Source organism: Paramormyrops kingsleyae, chromosome 25 (assembly GCF_048594095.1).
Source record: "Paramormyrops kingsleyae isolate MSU_618 chromosome 25, PKINGS_0.4, whole genome shotgun sequence".
NCBI lineage: Eukaryota > Metazoa > Chordata > Actinopteri > Osteoglossiformes > Mormyridae > Paramormyrops > Paramormyrops kingsleyae.
This window is the reverse complement of record NC_132821.1, coordinates 26,492,802-26,501,804: the sequence shown is the minus strand read 5'-3', so window position 1 is coordinate 26,501,804 and position 9,003 is coordinate 26,492,802.

The window sequence follows — 9,003 nt, the reverse complement described above, 5'->3', positions numbered from 1 at the left end:
AAGAATGCTTTCAGCACCTTGTTGAATCAATGCCACGTAGAATTAAGGCAGTTCTGAAGGCGAAAGGGGGTCAAACACCGTATTAGTATGGTGTTCCTAATAATCCTTTAGGTGAGTGTATATATATATATATATATATATATATATACACACACACACACACGCACATCCTTAGCCCGGCATACACATATCATATGTGTTTACAAAGTGTTTTTAATACGTTTACAACGTAGCATGTTTAAAACGTGTGGGAGGAGTATTTTAGGGCTTAAACTATATATATATAAAAAAATAATTTATATGGTCTTTCTATATCGCGGATTTTCACCTATCGCTGACGGGTCTGGAACGTAACTTCCGCGATAGGCGGGGGATCACTGTATTATTTTTTTTTTCATTAAATTAGCACCGCCTCTCCGAGCTGCCTTTTGTAAACCTCCTTTACGGAGACCCACTCATTTCAAATCTCCACATACAGATTAATGTGATTGTTCCTCACTTCATTCAGACTTGGCTTTAATTGTAATAGATTTTTTCTTTCGGGCATTTTTAGAGCGATCTTGATGCTGAGGATCTTTATAAGAAAGTCAAAGCTGCTGTCTGCATGTTGCGAAGTTGCTAGCTGATTAATACAATAGGCCATTTGGCTTTTTTTATGAACAGAACAATAAGTGGTGATTTTATAAACTATGTTATAATTTTCAAATCACTGTGTATCGTCACATGTCATTTCAAGGAACGTTCCGGATCATTTGCATATATTGAGTCAATCTGATTACAGAAGAGCTTCGTTTTTTCATGCATACAGCCTAAAGGCATGATGTCGGGTGTTAAATGTATCCCTTTAGCAGTTCAGAAAGTTGTTTTTTAGTAATCCTTATTGTTAGTGTACACAGATGGCATGAATAAGCATTTTAAAAGTGTGATTTATTCAGGTGTAGTTCACAAAGTCATTTTCAAGATCAGGATAATTCATAAGACCTTCCCTCATTATTTCATTATTTTTGTCAAACATTATTATGATTATTATGCTGATGATAACACGCTCTTGAGTCCATTGTTTGCTTTTACTGGACAGGGATAACATTTGATTAATGTAGTTTGAATTCGTGATTTGCGTTTGGAGTTTTGAAATAACGAGATGTATTCAGAATCTGTGTTATGGAAGTTGCAAGATAGCATTTAAAGCAAATATTAATTAAGTAAATGCAGGTCAACTTTCATATCATTTTCTTCTGTTTTTTTCCCCCATTTGGATCTCACACGCTGTTTCTCCATTCGGTTTTGATGCAGCACGTAGTGTTTGCAACCACCTGATGATAATGTTTTGGGAGAAGCTCGGCCATCATTAGATTTCTTCAATGGAGCCTCGTACCATATGGCAATTTTATAACAGCATTGGCATATGAATTGTCAGCTGGCAGAGGAAGCCACCATGCATTTATAAAATCAAGTATAGTCATATGCACCTGATAGGGAAGGTTTTTTTTTTTATGTTCTTGGCTGGGCTGATATTATCAGCTGAAAGTCCTAGGTGATCCTGTACTCGCTCCACCTGCTCGTAATTTGTGCCTTCTGTTACCTTGGCCGGAGAATAAAATACGTTTTTAATCTGCGCTATGCAGAAACATGCCGCGGTTTGAACGATGGGAGTCATGAAATCTAACGGCTCCACGTCGCTGCCGTCTGTGTTCAGCGGTATTTATGTAGATAGGGCTTCCAAGCACAAGCTTGGGGCTACAAAGGTTGATTTTGATGTCGTCCCTTTATTTAGTGGAATAAGGTGCTATAGGAAAAAATCTAAAAGGTCAAGTAAGTATATGGCTGCATATTTAAAAAATTACATCCAGCCATGCATTCATCTTTAACTCTTTTTTTTTTTTTTTTAACCCAGGACAGGGTCAAAGTTAAGATGCAACCTGGATAACTGGGAGTAGGACGGCGGACATTTAAACGACAACAACGGAAACCTATTGCGTTGTTTATCAGTATGTATGTCTGTGTGAATTATTCAGGCGGAGAAAATTAGGAAGTGCTTACCAGAATGAATAAATGGGGCTGGTGTGTTATTTACCATAAGTTACGCGTTTAGAGAACAGGGGCTTGTATCACAAAGCCGGACTTCTTGCTTAGCGGGATAACTTGTCGGCTTTAAGGTAGCCCAGTTTAAATGGACTTTATCTTCATTCATTTACATTTAGCCCAGACTACCTTAAATCTAACAAGTTATCCAGCTAAGCAAGAAATTCAGCTTTGTGATACAGGCCCCAGTTTACTTTCATTATTATTATTATTATTATTACTACTACTACTACTACTACTTCATTAAATCATTAAAATTATGTACTCTTTGAATTAATATGCATGCGTATATTTTTTATTCACCTTTGTTTGAATTTGCATTAAAACAGAATCAAAGGAATCGGCAAGAACAAAGAGAACCGATCATGTGACCAACATCACCAGTGCGTTACCAAGTACATTAGTGTAGAGGTACCCCAATGTTTCAGCAAAAACCACACTTGTATCCTACATACCAAAACAGATACAGTATTCTTACTGCATGCTAGGGGTAATGAGGAGGATTTCTTCAGAAATGGGTCACAGAGGATCGGGACTGAGGGATTCGGAACAAATAAAAGAGAAGAGATAGGGATATTTTCTAACACTGTCCCAAGAGGGAAAGGGGGTTCCGGTGTAGTGTTTGACAATGAGAAGCCAACAGCACTGGAAGGATTTCAAGGGGATGCACTCAAGCAGGGAAGTCTGTGAAGAAGTGACACGTAATGTGAGATTTCAGCCTTTCAGAGACTTACTTGCCAGTTCTGGAGCCTAACGGATGAGTAGCAGATGAGGTGGAGTCTGAGGTCTGACGCTGGAAGCGGGGGCAGTACTTAGCCACCACACGTGTCAGGGATGGAGCAGACAGATATGTGGTTTAATATATACTGTGAGCTTCTACATCACAGGAGCGGCAGGCCGAGAGGGATTGAAACGTGATGACACAGGTGGACCTAGGAAGAGGAAGAGCTTATTGCCTATAACTCCTTGAATCCCTGCTGTAGGCCACATGCACAGTCTGCAATATGAAGGTTAAGCGAAGTGATACCTTCAAGAAAACGGCCATCTATACATTTCCCATGTGTGTTTATCTAAAAAGTCCTGATTCGGCATCTATCCCCAGAAACATGGATCATGCATGAGGCGTCAGCCAGGCTCCCTGAGAAAGCCTATCGAAAACAATGCATGCAACCCGCACTGAAGCTGGCTTACCCATCCATCTTCTAAGCACTATTCCTGGGCAGGAGCCTGTCCCACGCAGCACAGGTGCACCCTGGGAAGAATTCCAGTCCATCAGAACGTGCGCATACTTTCTGTGGTCTAGAAACGCCAGTTAGCATGTTAGCGTGTCTTGGGGCTACTGGGGAATACCAACATGACACAGGGAGGCCTCCTCGCATGCATGCATTAAAAAGCAGAACCCCCAACTCTGGAGATGATATATGTGCTAGGCCACAACACCTCCCTTGCCAGGCGACCAGCCTGATAGAAAACTATAAAACACTCAGGTAGCTAAATGCTAATTCCCAAATGTAGCAAGGAAGCCCGCTAACAGTTTTTACGTTACTAATGTTACAATTAAGGCACGGAACCCTTCAAAGTGTCCAGCTACAGCTAAGACTAATAATACAAAAACAAATGAAAGGCATGTCAGAGCAGAAGATAACACTGGTGCTTTGCATGAAAAATCACATGGGTTCAAGGTTCGATGGCATATTTGTAGTATGCACATATAGCCCTTTTATGAAATAAAATTTTATTATAAAACAATATTTTTCAACATTAATTGCATTAAAAGGATGTTCGGTAAATAATTTTAACAGACAGAACCTTTATGTAAAACGCAATGAAATGTAAAACATAGAAAAAAACGTTTTCAATCAACTTTTCAAAGAGCTTCACGGAACATCGGGGAATGTTCTGGGAATGTTCCCTGTTAGCTGCGAAGCTATTGACTCAAGGCATGAATGCATGTCTGTATTCTTACATTATACCTTCAAACTACGGTCCCCAGATGGTAATTGCGTAATGACAGCAAAATATTGTAAATGAAGAGATTATATTTACAAACATAAGTAACGTGATATTTAGTGTGGTGCATCTGTTGTATTTCACGCGGTTGGGTGTGCATGTTACCTGCGGTCCATGAATCTGCTGTATTTCTCTCAGTCCACCCCGCTGGGCAATAGGCTTGGAGGTCAGCCATTTATTCACAATAGGCTGTTGGAAATATCACTTCAGGGGTTACAATCCCCTGGTGCCCTTGATCACAGAATTCCATTATCAGAGCATTGCATGATGGTCCATGGGCAGGTTAGGCAATACTAAATAATTCATCCAGTCACCCAGTCAGATGAATGTTAAATTCACTTCTGGTCTTGTAGTGGAGTTTGTACCAAATTACACTCTGTCATATTTTGGCAACCTGATGGGTCATTTCAACTAACATTTAATAACGTAACGAGAATTCCCGTTTGATCCATATACTACTTGATTTTTTTTTACTCTCAAAGTTACTTACTTAAATGTTCCGCCCGTTATTGAGCTGCACTTATTTGATAATTAATACGTGAAAAGCTTTACTAAGAGTCTGTAGATAAAGGTTACAAAGACAGATGATTATGAGCCAGCCAGTGGTCAGGCTTGACAGTAGTACATGAACTTTAAGCAAACTTGTAGCTTGCTGGGTTGATTGTAACACGGTTGTGTTCAAAACTGAATATGCGAGAGGGACTGAAAATTTTAATGCAAATTCACAAATGCATGCATGGAGCACTTAATGAAGATGTTTAATTTGTTTATGAGTGACTAGTCTTCCTGGGGTGTATAATATAGGCAGTAATCCATCCATTTACCCATTTTCTATACCAATATAGTCAAAGCAGTTTATTAATTCAGAGATGTGATGATTTTTTGTCCTTCATTGTACCTCTGGTTATCATTGTTTTCATTGTTTTTCATTATATGGAACGGCTGATGAAATTGGAATCCTGTCCACAGAGGGGGAATTCCAGTTCCATTAGGAGGACGATAAATGTGATGTGGTGGCACAGTGACTAGTACCTTACACCTCTGGAGGCCAGCGTTTGAGTCTCTACCCCGGTTCTATGTGTGTGGAGTTTGCATGTTCTCGCCGTGGGGTTTCTGCTGGGTTCTCTGGTTTCCCCCAACAGTCCAGAAACACACAAAGGTGAAATGGAGTTACCAAACTGTAGACGTGCATCCGGCATGGGTGATTCCCGGCCTTGTGCACCCTAGCTACTGGAACCGGACATATGGGTATAGAAGAGAAAATGAATTATAGAGGCAGGAACATAAATGCGATAACAAATTGGGGAAGACGAAGTCGAGCAAAAATTGTGGAACTGGAACTGTTTTAGGACACCAGAAACGTACAAAAATATAATCATTTCATTGATGCAAATTATTGTCTTTCAACAATCAATCACATTCCACATATCAAATAATAAAGTCAGTTTCACACCAAAGTTATACCTCGTTGTCTTTGGTGACGGTGCACATATGCATGTGGGTATAAGTTGAAGTGGAACGTATGTATGGTTTCAGTCTCTGATGTATTTCCGTACGACGAAATTGATGTATATTTACATTTGCATTGCATTGCAATGCTACAGTGCATGAGTGATTGGAAGATCTCAGTCTCCCTGGTAAAAACAAGCATCTGCAAAGAACATGAATTACAAATAATGGAAATATGTGGGTGTGTTCGATCCAATTAGAATTCAGAAGGGCGCATGACACGCGGGTAATTTAAATACATTTTTTATTACACGTCTTAAATGATGCACCAGGAAAGTTTGGTGAGGGAACATTGATCAACTGTGGGCAAATCTTGAATCCCAGGTTAAGTGATGACATTGATTGAACAGCGGGTTTGGAACTGCTTCACAGGTGAGCAATGCAACGCTCGGATATGGAATGACAATAATTGCACAGAAAAGTAAGCTGGAGCGTATGAGCACAGGCGGGAACTGATGTGAGTCTCGGTGCCAGGAAGAGGAGGATAGTGAGAAGGACCGCTTTCAAAAGCGTGAACAAGCTAATATTTCACTGTGCCGTTTTTTTCAGAGAGGGAATGAAAACTGGCAACATGATGGTGGAAATCCAGGAAAATTGTCTGTCTGTCCTGTGTAATTATTCTATCAACATGGATGAATTTATTATAAGAATGTAGCCTAAATATCAAGTACTAAATAGATGTTATTGTCTATCCATCTAAATTCCCGATCACTTATGCCAGTCCAGGGTGTGCAGGCAGGCAGTGAGTGGTTCAGGGTTTTAGGGCAACGTGCTTGTGATTGGAAGATTCTTGGTTTGAATCTTCTTGTTGACAGAATGATTTCACTGTTGGACCTTCAACCAAGGTCCTTAATCCCCAATTACTCCACTTGGGGACTGTGGACTCTGATGCAGAGGTGGATCATTCAGTTTCCCAAAAGTAAAAGTCCAGACCAAGATTTCATTTCAACCAACCAGTTGAATACTCAGTGACTGTAACTCTTTATTCTCATTTGATTGGTTGGAATAAAATCTTGGTCTGGGGTTTTACTTTCTGGACCTGAACTACCCAGCTCTACCCGACGTATGTTACTTTGAATAAAATCCACTTCTGAGTATGTAAATTACAATCTGCATTTTAGAGATGGCAAGTTACCTGATACGGGGAAGACGTGCAAACTCCACAGCGCTAAAGCCAAGATACTTTTTCTAATTTCAACTTCACCCATTTGCAGAGAATCCTCCCTCAAGGCAACAATGCCTAGTTTCCACACCAGAATCCAGAGCCTTAGTCTCTCTGCTGTGTGTCTTGCTACAGGTGAGCTGAACAAGCAGTGGTGGGGGGTGCTACACAGGCCGCGATAATTTAACAGGGGAAAACTCAGAGCGTAGACTATTAGCATGCAGTCCATAATTATCGGGGGGAAAAAAATAATTAAATAAGACCTGACGACAAGTGTGCCGAATTGATGAGATCAAAGCCCTTGCCAGGACAAATTCTGTCCAACAAAAACAGGTCATAATATAAAGAGAGAGAGAGAGAGAGAGAGAGTAGAGATAGAAATTGGGGAATAGAATCTCCACTTGTGGCCCTGAAGCTTCATGGCCGTAACTGTCAATAGACAGCCAGATAAAATTTAATGGAAGAACTGATTGCATCCTCTCGCATAAACCCTAAATTGTTGCTGATGAAGCTCAGGGAAGGGGGAGGCGAACACTTCATCATAACTGTAAAAATGGCAGCAGGCTGGTGGAATGAAAGAGAGGAAATCGCATTTATAAGATCTCGACGGCAATAGCCAAGGGCCTGTATTGAGACCTGAAAACACACTCATGCCGTTATTTATACATTCAAAAGCATGCTACGCGTTTTATGAATACAACCATGGATTTCTCCTTCAACAGTCATATCCTTCCACGGCGTGCGACGAAAGCTGGAAAAGGAGGTGCAGCTATTTTTTCCCTTTAGATGCTGCTGATGTCTCGCGGAGCTGGGATGGTGGGTAGGACCACACATGGTCTTCTGCAGCTGCTGAATAAATTGGACTAAAAAACAAGTTTGACGTTTAAAGATGTCGCTGCCAAGCTAACAGCTGGCACTCAGCTGGATATTCCTCTCTTCATTCCCGTTTGCGATGTCCACTAATGCTAATGGCTGCTTTTATCCGTAATAAATTTTCCGCTCATTCGAAACGCGTCAGGACATTCACACATGCTGCATGCACTAAAAATGCACTATTAGAGTTCCCCATTATATTAATATCATATAAGATAATAGCTCAAACATATATCAGTATTTCTACATTATATATTGTACGTATTTATTTAGCAGGCATTTTTATCCAAAGTGACACATAAGTGAGGATCAGAGAGCAGGTTCAGACAGTGTCCCTCGAGCAATTGGGGTTAATGGCTTTGCTCAAGGGTGATATCACTCGGGGAAACACAGGATTTTAACTAGCAACTTTCGGATCACAGGCATGGGCTCATGGGAGTCTTACTTACACAGAAATGCACTGAGGACAGAAAGAAAAATGACTGAGAGAAATTACCAATCACGTTGTAGAGGAGGTGGGTCCAAGCAACTAGAGGAGATGGAACCAACCAATCAGTTTCATGGATCCACCTCCTCTGCAATCCGAATGGTTGTCTCTCCCAACCAATCATTTTTCTTTTTGTCCCCAGAACATTGTTTTGTAAGTAAAACTCCCATAAGCGAGTCCTTGCCCACAGACACACACCATCCCAAATATATTTGTTTCTATATGGTTCTGGTCCCGGAACCTTTGCAGTGTGAACTGAACATGATAATCACTGTACTATGGAAACCGCAGTATAATTGTGTCGTTAAACACTGGAGTACTTTTTCTTTATACAGGATGGCAAATTTGTTTTAAGTGGACAAATGGGTTTATTAGCCGTCGCTGTAGAAAAACATAGAAAGATATAAGCCGTTTCAGTAATAGATGAGCATTTAAACTATCAATAACTGAAATAGAATATAGTTATAGATGCTTTCATGTAAAGCAGCAGGATCAGTCCCTGGAGCAACTGGGGTTAAGGGCTTTGCTCAAGGGCCCAATGTTGACATAACTCTGTCGACTTTGGAATCTGAACCAGCAACTTCCTGATTGCAGGAAGTGCTAGAGCTTTGTAGCTTAGCAATCTAATGCTAACTCAGACTGAATAATTACAGAGCTTTCAAACTACAGATATGAAGCTAGGTGCAGCATTCCTGCACAGCAAACCTCTCTGTGACTTATATACTAATTAGATCTTATCATTCCGAAAAACATGCAGTAAAATCAGCACATCCGCCAGCCTCCTTCACTGGACATGCACCGCTTCTCCTCCTTCAAATCGGAACTAAAGACATTTCTCTTCCATACTAAATCTATATAAATCTCTGATTTTTCTCCCTCC